Raw genomic sequence first — 19,507 nt, 5'->3', positions numbered from 1 at the left:
TAGTAAAAAAGAAGAAGAATGTCTGAGGAACAAAATAATTGGCCTAAGATTTGGAGGCAGCAGTGTCTGTTTCTGACTTTTTTTCTGACAAAGATGGAAAATTGATTTATATGTGGTATGATACTTCAGAAGCTTTAAAACCAGTCAAACATACCTATCTTTAAAATAAAACACTCTTTAAAAACATGTAGCACCCTTTTAGGTTCTCTGGTTGAGATCTTTGAACCACTAAGAGTTGAGCACTTTCATCCCCCAGAACCTTAATAGTACCATAAGCAAAGCATGGCTACCAATTTCTTCGGTGAGTTCAGAAGACTTGGAGAGTGAGGAGTGGTGTTCAAGGAAAACAGTATGAAGACTCGTGAAGTTCAATTTGCTTTTCTGGCCTTTTTGAATATAGTTTTCACTGCTTAACAGTTGTTCTAATAGCTTCTTGTTATCTTTTACGTCTCAGGAAAAGGAAAACATTTATATTTCTGGGTTCAGTTCTGCTCCAGCATATTCTTAATAGCAAGATTTTTAAACATAAAACTCAGTTACCATTATAAAGGCACTGTACATAGGAATGTGATTGCCACATAAATTGACCTAATCTATTGAAATGTGGCATTGTTTGTTGTTTTCCATTTGGACAGGTTCTAAATAATGAATATACAGTCTGTACAAAAGTCTTAACCCACCCCTCATTTCTTTAAATTTTGATGGACTGGGGGGGGGTAATCCATGACTGACAGTGTTCAGGTGTCTGTGTTTTGTTTTTTTGTTTTGTTTTATTCTTCCCCTATCTGTCAAAGTGTGCATTTACTACTAATTTAATGTCTTTGGGATCATTGTACTGCTGAAAAATGAAGCAGTTGTGAGTCAGTTGCTTTCCAGATGGTATTGCACGGTGGCTCAAAATCTGACAGTACTTTTCTGCATTCATAATTCCATCAATTTTGAGAAGATCCCCACCACCACTGGCTGAAATGCAGCCTCAAACCATGGCAGAGCCTCCACAGTGTTTTCCAGATGGATGTAGACGCTCACCTCTCAACCCCCAAACATATTGACAACATTTGAATTTATCACTAAAGACCTGCTGCCACTGATTACTTTATTAATTTTTATAAATATTTTTCAGTCCAGTGTAATTTGCCATACCTCAGCATTTTCTGCCTGTTTTTGTTCCTTAAGAATGACTTCTTGACAGCCGCCCTTCCACTGAGACCATTTCTGATGAGGCTTCAATGAACAGTGGGTGGATCAACTGAAGGGCCATAGAATGCATTTCTCAGATCCTACGCCAGGTTTTTGCTGGATTTTTTTTTTTTTTTTTTGCTATTTCTTAAGGACATTGCCAAATTTCTGGCTAATAGTTCTTTGTGAATCACCTTTTTTGGTGCAGAAATACTATTTTAATGCCTGTCAAATTGTATTATCTTTGGCATTTTTCATAGATTCAGCTCAAGAAATGGGAACAAATTGTTACTAGCAGCCTGTCACAAAATCACACAAAGCCCAAAGATACAGTTTAGAATGGGTTCCTTGCCAAGTTGTCTGTTTTTGTATAGACATAACACTGGTTCATCCCTTGAATTAGGTACCTTTCTGAGGCTCAAATGATTCATAGGTCAGTGTTATGTGGCTTAACAAAGAAACAACAAAAAAGAGGGTCATGGAGACCCCGAAGTCCTGTGGACATTCATAGTTCCAGTAATAGGATAGAAAACCCTGTAGCATGATAGCAACAGCAAGCAGCACAGTTGTTAAGATGATAGTAAAGAGAAGCTGGGAGATATCATACAGTTTCCTTGTAATGTATTTGTACAAAAAAATAAATAAATAAAATAAAAATCAATATTTGCTATTTGGGTGGGCCATTAGCTACAAGGGTTTATACTAAACCCATTGACATTCCAGAGTGATTCAAGCCAAATCAAACTACATTCATATTCAAGATATTATTACCAATAATCACAGGAACTTAAAAAAAGTTACTGAATGGTCTTTCTGCAATTAAGCAAAATTGGTGAAAATTTGTTATTTTTATGCTTTTTTACACTTTATTTTACGCCTGTGGGATCCCCAGATATTCAGAACACCAAGCTTAACTTTTCCTCTCTGACCCCACTAAATCTGCCAAATCTGAAAAAAAATCCAGTGGTTTTCGTGTAATTTCTGGATGGAGCAGAGAACGACACTGACATCAGTCCTCTGAACCTCTGATCCATGCGGCTAATAAAAAAGGTCAGATCCAGTGAATCTACTGAAAATGAGTAAAAGCGTAACCTGTGTCCAAAGAGAACATGGGACATCCAGAAAAACTGGAGAACTAAATAGTGAATGGGCCGGTTCTTATATTGTGCTTTTCTACCCTACTTGAGCACTCAGCACCCTTTATACAACATGCCTCGTTCACCCATTCACACCAGCACTTTTTTTTTTCTTACACCTAATTGTTTTCTATCGGACATTCACATGTATTTACACTTCAGTGGTCACATCAGAGAGCAGCTTGGGGTTCAGTATCTTGCCCAAGGATGCTTTGGAATGCAGGAATTAAACCACCAACCTTCTGTGTAGTAGATGAGCTGCTCTACATCCTGAGCCACAGCCACCCCACTATTGCTCAAGACCACTTTAATAAAATTACAAAAAAAAAGGGGCTGCTTGGAAACAAAATAGTCACCCATCATTTCTTTATAAAGACTTTTGCACAGTTCTGTACATCTAAATATTTCCTTTCGTTTCAGTTTTGAAAACACTTCATGGATGTGCAAACATGTTCATATAAACCTTTGCAAAAATTGATTTATGCACTGGCTCAAATGTCCAAATTACATCATTGCTTTAAGATGATGTAGCACCAGGACACCGCCTGCATGAGTCTTTGTTTCAACTTGTCGAAAGTGCGCACTTCAAGAATTTAAGTTGTGTTGATGGACCGAGTAAAACCAGAGCTTTTTCCTGTATATTGTCCTGTGTGATGTGTGTTTGGTGCAGGAAGAAAAAGTAAAAATGGCATATTCACTAGCAGAAAGCAAAACAAAAACATCCCCTTTCCTATTGGTGGAAATATGCATCGCATCAACCAATCCAACAATTATATGGCAACATGTGCATTTGGTTGCTTAAGAACAGGTGAAAGATATGAGGGTGACGGGGCAAATGGCGAGTTGAGATTTGAGAGATTTTAGCATATTTGGAGTGTGTAGTGAGTGTGCAGCGTGTTTAGTGTGTTTTTTCTGTCTCCAGGTGTACAACAGGAGTGACACACCTGGAAGCATCAAGCCTGTGATGGGCCCCCTCTGTCTTTGGAGTGGAACAAATCATTTGTGTGGCATCTCATTGTGAAAACACCAAAGGTATTATCTGCATTTTAATGTAAACAGTTGTATATATTTGCAAAATTTGTACATAGGTTTTTGAATATTATAGCTTATATTTATATTTTAAGTTGTTAAACACGTTAAACATACCAGAGACTCCACTTGAATTTAACATGGGGAAACCCCATTTAACACACATTTTTGGCCATTTCTCAGCTGAAAAAATCAGATCACTCAATTCCCCTATTATCACCCACCCCACAAATCACATATTTTCTCATAAGAAATAAAGCTTTTACAAAGAATGACAATGACCATAAAATGAAAATTGAATAACTTTTTAAATCTCAGAAAATTATGAGCATGGACAGTAGGACCTGTGTGTTATGTTGGTGGTTCAAAGTCTGGAGAGTGATATGTTTGTGAGACGGACGACGTTCAAATCATCTAAACCGTCTGCTGGGGGCGGGGTTTGTTGTGCCCGGGACCAGTTCTCATTTTTCATATAATATGGACTCCTTCCTGAACAAGATGGCGCACTGCTCAGTTGTGGCTTTGCTGCCCACATGTAAAATACTGGGATACTGAATAAAGATTGATGTTTTGTTTTGAATCATGTTTCTTTTATCACTTCACAATGCTCCATGAAATCCAAAGCTGCATCTTCAGCCATGTGTGCATCCATAAAAAAACACTTTCCTACTCAAGTGTCAGGACATCTCATGTCACTGTCAGCCTGTCACAGTGTCTGTCCCTTGGGGCTTTTAGATGTTGTTTGTCTGGCCATAACTTGACCCAAGAATGGATGCACAGACTCACACTCACAGCATGAAGAAGCAGTGCTGCAGAATATCCAAAACTTATTTTAATATATTCAACAGCTGGGCAAACACAGCTCTGATTCTCTAATCCCCAGTGCACGAAGAGCAACCACTGAACAATATTTAGCCTATTAACAAAATGGACTAAATTAGCTAAACTCCTTAGATGCTATTATCTGAGCAACTCCATACAAGTAAAAAAAAAAACAAAACATAATGGGTGATCAGAAACTGCCTCATATTTAGTGGGTCATCGTCTGCCATTTCCTCAATTATTGTTTTCTTCTTCTTTTTTATATTTTTGGTGTTTTCTTTGAGCTTGCTGCAGATGTTTTCACTCTTGTGTCAAAAGTTCTCATTTTGAAGTCTTAGGCTAGGTTTTCCATTTCATTTAGAGCAAGATTCATAAGAAAAGTAATTCTCAAGTTATTTAATGTGTGTTTGTTGCCAGCTATGTGCCTCTTTAGTATTCTCATGCATCGCCATGTTCATTTTTCTTTTGTTCTTTCAATTTTTTTGGTTTATGGACATGCCATTCATTATTATTCACTTTGATGGTGGCTTGACGGTGCAGTGATATCATTAGCAATAATGATGTATTACAAATGTGTCCTGATCTAGTGTTTCACTTCAGGAGAAAAAAAAAGGAACTAAATGCAAACAAAAAGGAGCAGAGAGGCAGGTAGAAAGGAATAAAAGTGTTCTTTAATGAAGCTGTTGGAGGGAACAAAGGGAAACAAGGCAACAAATGAAAGACCCAGCAATTACAAGGTGAGTTCAACGAAGAATAATCCAAAATGTAATCAAACAGGTGACCAAGAACATGGGAAATAAAGCTGAGACAGATTCACAGCAGAGACAGAATTGACAAAGATTTGGCAGAATATGAGGAGCTGACAGGAAATGAGCCATAAGTGGAAATGATTAGGATAAAAGGAGCAAACCAACCAAAAAGGAACAAAATAAATTGATTACCAAAATAAAGCATGAGGTGAATTCAGACTGAAACAAACACAAAAAGATTAATACTGACAGCGGTGAACAAGAGAGAGAGGAAAAGAATCATTAGAAGCACAAGGAAGAATAAATAAAGTGACCACGTGAGGGAAACATGAGGAATCCCAGTTGTTTCACGATCACTAGGATAAATAACATCAAACAATATTTCTTAAAATCCTACTAAAATAACCACCAAAAGCTATTGAATTGTTCTGCCAAAACCTATCTATCCATTTTCTTTCTCCAGCCCCAGGGTCATGGTGGGGCCTACCCCAGCTGCCATAGGACAAGAGGCAGGATGCACCCTGGACAGGTCGGCAGTCTGTTGCAGGGCTAACACAGAAAGACAAACCTCCATTTGCACTCACACCTATGTGCAATTTAGAATCACCAATTAGCCTTACCCAACTAAGTGCATGTCTTTGGACTGTGGGAGGAAGCTGGAGTACCCAGTGAGAACCCAGAGAGCTCCCTTAATATGTTCTGCCAAACCTCCACACAAAATAAGTGTTTTTTATTTATTTATTTATCTTTTATTCTGAGCCCATGAGTACATTCCACCTCTTAGCTTAACTACATTCCTTTTTTCTTTTTTCTTTTTTAACACTTTCAAAATACAATCATCTTCTATAACCAGCACTTCTCAGCTTGGCTGCACTGTGTTTCATAGGTTCAGAGGCCAATTACACTGTTTGGAAACTCTTTTTCAGCACGGTGCTCAGCATTATTTGACTTTCACTCTTTCGTTTCTATCAGTCAACCACTCTTTACCTCCCTCTTTTGCACACGCTTTCACATCACTCAGGTACCCTTGGGCCAGCTGTTGAGTCTGCCTATGAATCCAGCCATGCTATTGCTCTCTCTGGATCCAAAGGGAAACTTAATGAATAATGAACAGAGCAGTGAAATGGGAGAGTGGTGGTGGAGGATGAGAACAGGAGTGGGGGAGAGAGGCCCTTCAAGACCAGGATACAGCGGAGAGATTGAGGGAGGGCAACTTGTTAGTGTTCACCCATCAATTAGGCCGCAGAGGAGACATGAAGAGAATGGAGGCTGATGCATCATGGACAAGGGGATGGGGGGAGGGGGACGGGGAGAGGGTGGAGGTCTGTAAACCAAAGAGTGTGCTTGTTGAGGAGACAGATTAGGCATCAGAGACGAGGAGGAGAACAGCGAGATGAGAGTCAGAAGGAAGTGGACATGGAGAGACAGGGGTCTCGAAGGCATCGGCGGTTCGTCAGCACACTGCCTCCAGCTTCATCTATCATCCAAGCCTAGTTCTTCCTGCCAAGACAACTGTGTTTCTGGGCTGCATCCAGAGTTGGCATGCAGCTTCAAAAACATTCGAAAATGGATGTGCTCAGTATATTAAACAAAGTAATGCCTCTGCTTGAAACTGCAGGCAGGTGTTTTCAGTCTTAGCACTAAAAAAAAAAAAAAAAAAAAAAAAAAAAAATCACACTTCATGAGGATCTGACTTTTCCATTACTGCCAGATGTTCAGGCTGTATTTTTCACTTTCACAGGCATCTCTGCAGTACAGGTAGCTAGTTTAAATCATAATCCTGATGTTGCTTTTGGCCCACCATAGAGTTTACCCATTGTCCTGAAATTAATGCTGCTTGTGTCTCTAAAAAAAAAATAAATAAAAAAAAATCACAGAAGGCAGCTTAGTGAGTTGCAAAAAATGTGCCCAATTACTGTAAGATGGAGAATTCTAAATTACATTTATATCCAGTAGCAACGCTTGGTCCTAATAGCGATACAGGTAGTCAGCTCTGTCTCCCACAGCTTAAATACTTATATGAAACTAATGTTGCAGCAGAAGCGTTTTAAAAACCTTTGACTCTACAGTGTAATATATGATATTAATCTAAGTAGTTTTTATTTTATTTTCCTGGATTAGTTTTGAGAAAGAATCAATTGGAATGTTAATCAGTTGATCTCAGTGCCAAGCTACACTCCCCTCAAAGTATTGGAACAGTGAAGCCAATAACTTTATTTTTGCTGTAGACTGAAAACATTTGGGTTTGACATTAAAAAAAAAAAATCAATATCAGACAAAAGATCAACATCTCAGCTTTTATTTCCAGGTATTTACATCTGGATCTGATACACAGTTCAGAAGCTACAGCAGCACCTTTTGGGCTTTGATGGCTTCTTCTGGGAATGGCTCATTAATCTTCACTGATGATGGCAGCAGTACAGTGAACTCAGAACTCTACAGAAACATGTTGTCTGTCAATTTAAAGAAAGATGCAATCACGCTGATTGGAAGATCCTTCATCATGCAGCAAAATAATGACCCAAAACACACTGCCAACACTACAGTGGAGTTTATCAGGGGCAGGAAGTGAGAGGTTTTAGACTGGCCCAGTCAATCTCCAGACTTAAACCCTATAGAGCATTTTATCTGCTAAAGAGGAAACTGAAGGGAGTAACCCCCCCCCCCCCAAAAAAAACAAACAAACAAACAAACAAAAAGAAACAAACAACAACTGAAAGAGGCTGCAGTGAAAGCTCGAAAAGAAGAATGCAAAAATTTAGTGGTGTCAGTGGGTCACAGGCTTGATGCAATTATGGAAAGCAAAGGATTTGCAACTAAATATTGAGTCTCATTCACTTTAATCTATTTTAAGTTTACTTTTCCTTTTGCTCACAACAGAAATTGGGTGGGTTCACACAAAAGGTGCCATCTTCTGAACTGTGTATCAGATCTAGATGTAAATACCTGGAAAGCTGAGGTGCTGATCTTTTGTCTCATTGATTTTTATGTCAAACCCAAATGTTTTAGGAAAAATAAAGGAATTGGCATCACTGTTCCAATACTTTTAAAGGAGAGTGTTTATATATATATGTAACTCCTTTCCTCCTCCTTGTTTATGATTTCTATGAATGAAGTAAAATTCCCTCCATCCATCCTTCATTATCCGAGCTGAACCAAAGTAAGTAAGTTACGATAATACTAAAGGTTGGGAATACAACAATGGTCCTTCAAGGCATTTTGATCAATTAATATAGCTCACAATCTGGGATAGGAGAGTTTATGTATATTTATAAATCTACATTCTTCAAGGCTGCACCTCAAGAAGAAGCAGACAGACCGCAGCATAATGTTCATCGTTCACCTGTGGGTTTGACAGCCTGTTATTGAACATTCAAAACTCATCAGCTGGTTACAGACACGAAAGCAGTACTTGTAATTAACATGTGCGTGGTGCGCATGACTTTGTCAATTTTATTAATCCTTTTCATGAATGGTGCATCACTAATGTATGTAATTATCAGTCTATCACGTGTGTATGCAGTATGCTATAGTCTCATACATTTCCATGCTGACCTGTTTTTTTTTTTTTTGTTTGTTTTTTTTTTTTTTAAATCAGTAAAAGCTTTTCTTTCTTCTTCGGTCTGCCTCATTTTGGTCCTCCCTCCATCACAATGCATGCCTGACATATATCTTTGATGGGATAAGCAAGATGAGGGCATGTTATTCTGGCTGACTGATAAAGCAAACCTGCACCCTCTGGTTCTGGGACACTCCAGTCACTGCCTACTCTTCTTAAAGCCATAATTGCCTGTGGTAACACTTAGCACTTAAATGACCCCCCCCCAAGCATGTGAATAAGATCAAATATTTATTATTGTAGATAAGAATGAGACACTACCTTGCACAAACACCTGACCTGCCTTTGTAACTGGATAACAGTAGCTGATTTTTCATTACTTGATACTATTACCTTAAAACTACTACACTTTGTTTATTTTAGGATTTTACCCTTTTGTGTCAAACTTTGTTCAAAGCAAACAATATGGGAGAATGTAAATCTGAATCAAAACAGTAGCAAACAGTCAGCAAACCTAAATGATGCTGACAAGAAGTGAATGAGTTCGCCGATGGTTTATTAATGAAGGCCTGCAGAACTTCCTTGCAAATATGAGTGAAACTGAAAACACGACTGTTTCTTCCTAATGACAAGCTGCGCAGTGCTTCAGAGGTTTCTTGGGTATCGATCTAAACGGCCATTTCTCTGCATGATGTCTATTTCCCTGACGGATTTTTAATGACATATCAGTAAATCATTTTGCCAGGGAGACTAAATGGGGAAGAGCTTTAAACGATACTCTGAGATTACAGCGTGCCCTTTGGACACGTTTATAGGTGATTATCTTGTGAGGACACTGTTGTGGCGCACAAGATGGCCAGTTTATTTCTTTATTTCTTTACTCTAATTGTGAATGGTTCTGTGGACACTTCATATATAAAAGATATTTGGTCAATTAATCACAGCTAAGCAGAACTGAGGGATTATGCACTTGAGTGAATCTCATTTCAAGCTGTTGGTTTGGGTGGGTGTGTGCACTGGAACTGCTGTGGACACAGACAAATGGCAGAGGCAGTGGGCTATACTGAAGCTGGGAGACACATATCAGCAGGGTAGGCCTGGGAATTTGTTTTCCTTCCACAACACATTTAATTTATATGTGGCTGACGAGCATCAAGGTTACACTCTGCCCTGACATTAAAAATCTATGTACTACTCTTTCCTCTGTGGAGAATACTTGGAGTACCGTTACACATGAGCACTTAACCAGCCAAAACAAATTGCTGCTCAGGAATCAAACAAATCGTTGCTTTTGCTGCCGACTCTGGAAACATTGTTTCCTCATTAGAATGCATCAAACATCTTGCTGAAGAGCGCGCTGCCTCTAAAGAGCTGCAATGCTACAGTATCTCATGCACAATGGTTTGTGAATAACTGAAGATGAAGAGTATAAGTACAGTTAATGTTTTAGAAAATCTGCTGAGTAGCAGAAGGATTTAGAGAGCTTTTAAAAGGATAAATGACGCTGGTTGAAATAATAATATAAAAATATGGTTTTGAAAATAGTATAACTATAGTTTTGAAGGTTCTTAGGCAGTGACCCAGCTTTTGTGAATTTGCATTCTTACACAAGCACAATAGATTTGAAATAAGACCGTAAAAATTTGATTGAAATATAGATTTACAGCTCTCCTTTTAGGGCTTGAACAAAATGTTAGTTACAGAGGTCTTTGTCCTCCACAGGCTCAATATTTTACAAGAACTGACTGATGGGCAGTCAATAAATGGTAAAATTGTGTGAATATGCATAAAGATGTTGTTCATGGAAACTCTACATTTATACTGCAAATAGATGTTGATGCAGTGTAAGAAAATACAAAAAAAGGCCTATGACAGTGATAGAAGAAACTTAAGGAGTGAGGAATGCACTGGCCAGCCCAGCAACACTAGAAGGCCTGGAAACGGTTAAAATGGCTGACCCCTGAACCTTTTCCATGGTAAAGATAAATTACTTCAATGATTGACTAGTTTAAAAAACAAACAAACAAACCAAAAAATGCTGAAAAAAATTTAAGAAACCCTTTTTAATCGGAGTATAATATAGTCAACTCGATTAAATCTCTGGGATATTGATCTAGTCAGTTAAATAGCACAGAGCACCTATAATCAGTTTCAGCTGCTTTTGGTGTGAATGAAATTAACAATAGGGGTAACAATGAGATAGAGAATAGTTTAAGGGGTAAAGGCCACTGACATTGTGTACATCTTTCTGATATATTCACAGATGCTTCATGTTTCTTTGGATTGTGGCTCTGAAACTCACTAGTCCTTGTCCTTCCTCTTTCCGTTGCTCATAGAGCCTCAGGTACTGGACTTCAGATGGAGACCTCTGTGCATTGTGAAGAGTTTTTGTGTCTTGACATCTGTCTCCTCCTGTGGCCAGCTTGTTATTCCAGCTGGGTTTCTGATGACCAGTAGAGCATATGTTTTGATGACTTGGATCTTATTCCTACCGTTCAACTGACTTCTCAGCATCTGTCTTGCTTTCTGGAGGTAGCTGACTGTGGGTGACCTTTGCGCTTCTTTATCATGGTTCCCACTGTTCTGTGGGATACCCAGGTACTTGTAGCTGTCCTGTATATCTGCTGTCTGCCATCCAGCCCTTCAGTCTAGATCACCCCCCTTGTCTTTGCAACCGTTCGGCCACACCTATCCAGTCCGAATAACATCACAGTAGCCTTGCTGTATATCCTTGTGAGGTAGATCAGTGAGTAGATGTATCACTTTAAGTGGCAAAGGAAAAAAAAAAAAACTTTGTCTGATTAGAAATGTCATGCCAGAATGCTATTTTTTGTCTTTTTAATTAGAATACTTAAAACATGTATAATAGTATATGTCACAAGACGTTCAACACACTCAGTTCCACAATACTGTATTTATTCTTACTTAAAATAGTTGCAGCAACTAAACATTTTGTACTAGAAACTGTTAGGATTACTGTAGTTTGCAGGAGACTAGGAAAATTGTCCATTTTGTTCAACTCAACATTTCAGCTATTCTAGTCCCAAAGATAGAAGCTTGAATGGAAAAACATAACAAAATGCCACTTGGAGCTAACGACATTTGTTAGGTAAAGGAACCAGTGGGTAGCCTGCAATCTAATAGGACTGTACCCCAAGGATCCCTGTCCTCAGATACATGGAGACCTTATTTATGGAGCCAGAGTAGCCAATCAGGACTGAAGGAAAGTACCTGCTATATTGCTTGTTCTTAGAGTCAATCCATTGAGGTACTGCTGTGTTTTTCCCTTTATAACCAAGTAGGACGTGTTCAGTGTCAAAGTTCTAATTTTAGGTTATGAGACTGCAACTAGCATATTTATGCATGTAAAGAGTATGGATTATTTATACCTCCATAATTTTAACTACTGTGAAGAAGCTTTCAGTACACTTCAAATAAACATAAGAAACTTTGTGGTGTTTGTGCAAAGAAGCCAGATAATTATTTTACTAGGAAGTCCCAGCCTCAGCAAACCCAACAAAACCTTCTTCAGCACCTGGAACAAGCCACTTCTCGCCACATCAATTAATCCTTTAATTCAGTAAAGACAAATCACAGGTATTTTGTCTTATACGACAGCTCCAAATAAAAATAAAATGATTCCCTAAATTTAAATACTATCAGTAATGACATATTTGTTTATTGTTATTTGTCTGCTTCTTGTGACTCCCTTTACCTTTTGAATCATTGATGTGATCAATATTGCCTCTGAGCACTGCAGCTGTGGATGAAATCCAAGTCGGAACTTTAATATCAGGTCAGGCACAGTGACCACAAGACACTGAATCATCTATACTAATAGCTGGATGAGAGACTGCATGGCGAACAATAGTTAACAGCTAATGCATTAAGAACAGTGCAGCAGAAGAGGTTGAAAACATGGATTCATTTCATATTATGATTCGACAAACCTCGTGGGACAGCTAATAATAGTACGTATCTATAACTACATGACTCCACATTGTGAAAATGAAATGAAAGGTGACTCCAAGCAGTACATCACTGTATAGGATGGCTCTTTTATAGCTTGCTTACTGCTTTTTGTGATATGCTTTTTTCTTTCTTTCTTTCTTTTTTTTTTTTAAAACAAATAAGAACACGAGTTTACTGCTCGCCAGTAAGGCTAGGTTTAAACGAGCATTTATAAGCAATCAATGTAAATTTGCTTATTAGCTTAAGATGAGTGTGTGAGGACTGGACTGATATCAGACAGCATGAACTCTCCCCTATCGATGTAATGAGTGTGGAGGTGACTGATTTATGGAACTAGAATTGCTTTTACAAAGTTCTGCCAAGGTTGCACTCTGAACTTGGAAAACTGAGCTATATGCCATCTGAAAAAACACTTCTGTAAGCATGGTATATATAGATGTGAGCATATTTTAGATTATTATTTATAGGCACTAATAAGAGAGTACTTTCTGAAAATGTTTAACCATGACCTTATTTAATAGTGTACTATTAAAATATATATTTTTAAATCTCAAACAAGGTATTGATTGTACCCTGTGAATTTGTTTGATCACTTCACATGACTTTAGCTATTCCCAGGATTTGGAGGCTTATTGCATCAAGCTTGAAAACCAAACACACTGGTACAAATCAGTGTTGCTCAAACTGTGGGGTGCGTCATGACAGGTGGGGCGCAAAGGACCGGTGTGGTAGCGGGGGATAAATATTATCTGTAGATGTTACAGATGTTACAGCAGGTAGATGTTCTGTTTTTAGATGCACATGCTTTGTAGACACTGAATAGAAATGAGTAAAATACGAATATTTTTTCCCCAACATTTTCCCAACAGTTTTATTTATATAGCACCAAATCTCCAAAGTTGCCTCAAGATGCTTTATATTGAAAGGTAAGGACCCTACAATAATACAGAGAAAACCCCAGCAATCAGATGACTCCCTATGAGCAACCACTTGGTGACAGTGGGAAGGAAAAACTCCCTTTAACAGGACGAAACCTCCAGCAGAACCAGGCTCAGGAAGCAGCAGCCATCTGCCATGACCGGCAGGGGGTGAGGGGAGGGAGACAGGATACAAGAGCCAGAGATTAAAACTGATCAAATGCAGAGTAGTGTATAAACAAGGAGTGAAAAAAGAAGAATACTGGCTACTGTGTGGACACAAGTAAGCCAGAAGAAATACTATTCCACAAATCCACATTTTATATTTAGATTAATTTGAGTGTGTACATGGAATATTGCTATTAAAATGAACAACTGATTGTACTCTGCCTAACATCATGTTGTCACATTTTGTGCATGTCATGCTGTGGCAAAGGCTAATTTGACAGGCTTAAAAATCCGATACATCCGAGACTGATCAAGGTATCAGAATCTGGTTGGAGCATCACTTCAACACAGCAGTGGAACATCCTTTATGTCACACTGTCATTTGAGATCCTATCTGTAGAAATGGTGTTGTCACTTACACTGCTGATCTTTTATCTGACTGTAAATGAATCAAGACAAAGTTGATTTAGCAATATCTCACCATGCAAGGTATTTTTATTTTATTTTAGAGAATTTGGCATTAGCAATATTGCATGTGTAGATTCTGATTACAGTGTATTTGAGACTCCTCGTATTGACGTACACTATATTGCCAAAACTATTTGCTCATCTGCCTTCACATGCATGTCAACTTGAGTGACATCCCATTCTTAATGCATAAGGTTTAATATGATCTCGGCCCACCCTTTGCACCTATATCAGCTTCAAATTTTCTGGGAATTTTTGACAATTCTTCCAGAAGTGCATTTGTGACGTCAGACACTGATGTTGGACGAGAAGGCCTGGCCTGCAGTCTCCACTCTAATTTACCCCAAAAGTGTTGTATCAGGTTGTGGTGTGCACTGTGCAGGCCAGTCAAGTTCTTCCACACAAACCTCACTCATCTGTGTCTTATGGACCTGCTTTATGCACTGGTGTGCAGTCATGTTGGAACAGGAAGGGGCCATCCCCAAACTGTTCCCACAAAATTGTCCAAAATGTCTTGGTATGCTGAAGCATTAAGAGTTCCTTTCACCGGACCGAAAGGGCCGAGCCCAACTCCTGAAAAACAGCCCCACACCATAATCCCCCTTCCACCAAACTTTACACTTGGCACAGTGCAGTCAGACAAATACCACTCTTCTGGCAACCACCAAACCCATACTTGTCCAATAGATTGCCAGACAGAAGTGGGATTTGTCACTCCAGAGAACAGGTCTCAAGAGTCCAGTAGCCGCATGCTTTACACCACTGCATCCGAGCTGGTTGGCCATGGAAACCCATTTCATGAAGCTCTCTACACACTGTTATTTAGCTAATCTGAAGCCCACATGAAGTTTAGAGGTCTGTAGAAAAAGCTGGTGACCTCTGTTTACAATGCAACCTACCACTTTGCTTATATGGCTGAAATGCTGTCATTCCCAGTCACTTCCACTAACAGTTGACTCTGGAAGGTAGCAAGGAAATTTCGTGACTGGACCTGTTGAACAGGTGACATCCTATGACAGCACCATGCTGGAATTGACTGAGCTTCTGAGAGCGACCCATTCTTTCACTAACGTTTGTAGAAGCAGTCTGCATGCCTAGGTGCTTGGTTTAAACACCTGTGGTCATGGAAATGGTTGGAACACCCAAATTCAATGATTTGGATGGGTGAGTGAATACTGTTGGCAACATCTTAAGTATCTCTGATATCCCAGCAAGGGGGAATTGTTTAGCCACCATTTTTCCTACCTTATTTTCTAACAGCTTTCCCTGTGCTATATAAAATAAAAACAAATATGCTAAATATAATTACAGCCTTTGATATTTTATTATTACTGTACATGTATCATCACAAAACACACCATATGGCAAGCTCTCAATTTTACAGCACCCAAGAGTTTTGAAAAAGGGCATTGCCTAAGACCTTTAAATGTCAGCCTATAACTTTTAGTTGTGAGAAAACAAAAAGATCTTCAAGGATCTATGTGAGAAAAAGGCCCAGTAATTTATGGATGGATGCAGAAAGCCATGGGTCAAAATGTTCCCCCACAGGCTTTGCAGTTTACGTAGCTATACTGTGTTCTAACCCTTAAACTTCAACTTGATAAATATATTAGCTTGGTGAAATGTACGCAATATTGCATTATTAATCAAACATGGTATAAATATTACAGAAACTGTATGAATTTGTATGAAATTCTACTACTTTATATTGCCTTTTATATTTACTGTACTGTGTTTTTGGTGGGGGCATTATTGCTGCAAAATACTGTGCTTTCTTAAAGGATACCCCTTTGCTAAATAAGCACTCTGAAGCTTTTAGAGGGTGCCGTGCACATAGAAAATGAAGGTAATATTTTGTGACAAGTGAAATTGCAATCTTTTCTTGTAATGGCAGGGATACATGGGGATTGTAACATTCAAGGGACCAATTAGAATAATGTCCTTTTAGTGCTGAAGTCCCAGTCAGCCTCTGTCTCATTTTGTGTTTCATTCACAGCAAAAAAGCTATACTAACACTAATAAGCCCGTGGATCATTTCCAATATCTTTTACACCCTCTCAGTTGGTTAAACACAGTTAGTTCAAAGGCATCACTGGCATGGATACAAGTTACAATTTGGTAGTGGCTTTAAGTGGTTCTCACTCATTGCTGAGTCAAGAGGATGTGACAAAATGTGAAGTGACAGGTGTGTTTTCTACAGCAACACCACCTAGATGTCTGGAAGGGATTTGCTGCTTATGAGACAAGCTGAGAGGCCTTGAAGCCTGGAGGAAAAAAAAAAAAAAAAGTATTTGCAATTGCAATGAAACAGCTGCGTCATTCAGATAGTCTTACACCGTAGACAGGAAATGATAACAGAAAGTTAAGTTTTAGTTATACAATTAAAACAAATTGAAATCATGAACCAAAGAAATTGTTGCTAACTAATATTATACTAAACAAAAGTCAGTTGTTTTTTTGTTTTTTCTTTCTGAAAAACCTGAAAAAAATGACTTAGGCCATTATTTTAAGAGGGTAATAATATAAAAAAAATATCCCAAAGACTCATAGTACTAACTAAAAATGACATTTTGTTAAATGGAATGTCAGTGATTCTGTTTGACCTATGTCATACCTATTTTTCATATGTTATGAAGTCCCTTGCTTTCAATTGTGTTGAAGCACAAGCTCAAGTAATTAGATTATTTCCACCAAGTGAGCAGCGCTGCTTCTATGACATCTGAAATTATTAATACAATCTACTGTATTTAGTTTACACTTTAACAAGCTCAAGCTATTTCATGAACAATCAAAGAACAGACGTTAAAATGAGAGGTGGTGTAGACCTTAGACATGTTAACAGTCCATCACCCAGCTAACACATAGAGACCAAGGACTTCCTGCATTTACATCCACACTTAGGCTCCGTTTATACGAGAATGTTTTCAGTGGAAACTGTGTCGTTTTACTGTTTTTGTTTTTGAAAAGTAACGCATTCAGACGAAAACGTTTACAAACACGAGACACTGACGATGCCGTTCCCATTGGGAAGCCACAAGTTGGCAGTGTCGATATAGGAGTTGCAATCATAGTGCACGTGTTCCAGTGCCCCTGTTTTCAAAAAGTAGCTTTTTAACTCGTTTACATGGAAACAGAGACCACAGCACTTAGGAAACGCTCCACTTTGGAACTTGTTTTCAAAAAGCATCGTTTTCACGCCGTTCTCGTGTGAACAGGAGGCTGAAACGCATCAAAACGTTACCATTTTCATCTAATAACTCTCTCATGTAAACGGGGCCTGAAAAGGCCAGGTCAGAATCACCAACTGACTTAATATGCAAGCTCTGGATTGTAGAAGCACCCAAAGAAAATCTAACACATACAGTTTCCAGGCCTCAGCTGACCAGCAGATTTGAACCCAGGACCTTCTAGCTTGGCAACTGGGCTACAGTATCAGCTGCAATACGTCTTAGGGAGCAATTAATCCACCTTTAAAAGGTTTGGTTCAAATCATTGTCAATGGGTAAGCAGAAGGTCAGAAGAGAGGTGCAACTGTGAGTGTCTGCAGCCATCTGTAAAACATAGTGGATACTCTGTTATGGTTCGTCTTCTTGTCAAAACTGATGGAATTATAAACGCAGAAAAGTACTGTCATATTTTAATCCACTGTGCAATAGCATCTGGAAAGAGTCTGATTGGCAACAGATTCATTCATTCATTTCAGCATGACAGTGATCCCAAACACAATGCCAATGCAGTAAAAGCATACCTGGGTAGAAAAACACACAATTCATGCCCCTCTGCAAAGCCCAGGCATCAGCATCATTGAAGCGGTGTCTTGTCAGAGAATGGAACAAAAGCCAACATCCAAAGAAGAGTTTTGGATTGTTCAAGAAGCTACTGAAAGACATTAGAAGAAAGCTTCGTAAGAACATTCAGGCTGTGTTGAAAAACAAAGGAAGTCATAACAAATACTAACTTTCTAACAAACAAACATTCATGTTTACACATTTCAGTAATTTGCTGCACCTATTTCCTATTTTCCAAGCAAAATATGAAGTACAGTACTGTACAATAAAAACAAAAAGACTGAATCCTGAGATTGATCGAGGAATCTTACAGTGAAACCATGGAGGTAAGAATTTCAGATGGCAGAAATAATGGTGCATGGTGGTGCAGTGATTAGCACTGTTGCATCACAGAAAGAAGGTCCTGCATTTAAATCCACCGCCTGACTGGGGCCTTTCTCTGTGGAGTTTGCATGTTCTCCCTGTGACTGCATGGGTTCTCATCAGGTCCTCTGGCTTCTTCCCATAACCAAAAACACATGAATGTTAGATCGACTGGCCATACTAGATTGGCCACAGCTGTGAATTGAAGCATGCATGGTTGTGTGTCTCCGTTTAAAAGACAGGCGGCCTGTCCAGGGTGAGCCCCCCCACCCCCCCTTACCCTACGACAGCTGTGATAGGCTCCAACCCTCCCTTCGACTCTGAATTGGATAAGTGGAAGAAAATAGATGGAAAAACAGTGTAGTGCCGACCATTTTTATTCAAAGACAATCATGACCATCTGACAAACAGCACTATTTACAAGTCTTTCAGTGCCAGTATTACAGTGTTTGTGTAAACAAACACTGTAATACTGTAGACTCAAAATTAACTGTGCTTTCTGATCTTCAGCCTACTATGTCTTTATCAAACCACAAACACATGAATTACAACAGAAACAAAGTGGGCGAGCTGGCTTTGCTGACTTCTAACCATGAGCTGAGTTTGTTAAGCACAATATTATCAAAAGTCATGAGGCCACACAGACAGATTCAAATTACATAAGACATATTTTTCAGCAGAACAAACACTATCTTCAGCGAGCACACAGTTACACCATTAAGGAAGAAAAATTTTTTTTAATGCATTCTAGGTATCATACTGACAAGTTAAAACTTCAATTTTATTCAGAAAATCTTATTCATATTCAAACTAAAGCAATAACCCTCTGTCTTTATTCGGTGCAGGTAAATTAGCATTTCAGGCAAAATTCTGGATCCAAGAAGACATAATCCAAAAAGATGATCATAATCAGGCATGTTTTAAATCTCCTACAGAGAAAGAATAGTTCTCTCATTCAGTCATGGCTGCTTTGAGACATTACACTATCTTTTCCTTTGAGAATAAAGCTCCATAATCTTGGAGCAACAAGATGGTCTCCCACTGAGAAGTGAGGCTGTTCACAAATTTTTGTAAGTGTCTTGATCTGTATGCAGGTCTTGTTTCAGCTTCTTTTCTCAAACACAGTGTGTTCCACAGTAGGCACTCATTATGTTCTATAATGCCAAAGCAGAAATTCAATTCAAATACCATGTGTCTGGAATCAGCACCTTAGCTCTAAGTTAGGTATTTCGGGGAAAATATTAATATTTTTAACAATTCATAGTTATCTTTTTAAGAATATACATTGTATTTAAACTCTATTTCTTGCTAGCTATATATATATATATATATATATATATATATATATATATATATA

The sequence above is a fragment of the Archocentrus centrarchus genome, chromosome 20 (assembly GCF_007364275.1).
Source record: "Archocentrus centrarchus isolate MPI-CPG fArcCen1 chromosome 20, fArcCen1, whole genome shotgun sequence".
In the NCBI taxonomy this organism is placed as follows: domain Eukaryota; kingdom Metazoa; phylum Chordata; class Actinopteri; order Cichliformes; family Cichlidae; genus Archocentrus; species Archocentrus centrarchus.
The sequence above is the reverse complement of the archived record's forward strand: the minus strand, read 5'-3'. Positions refer to the sequence as shown.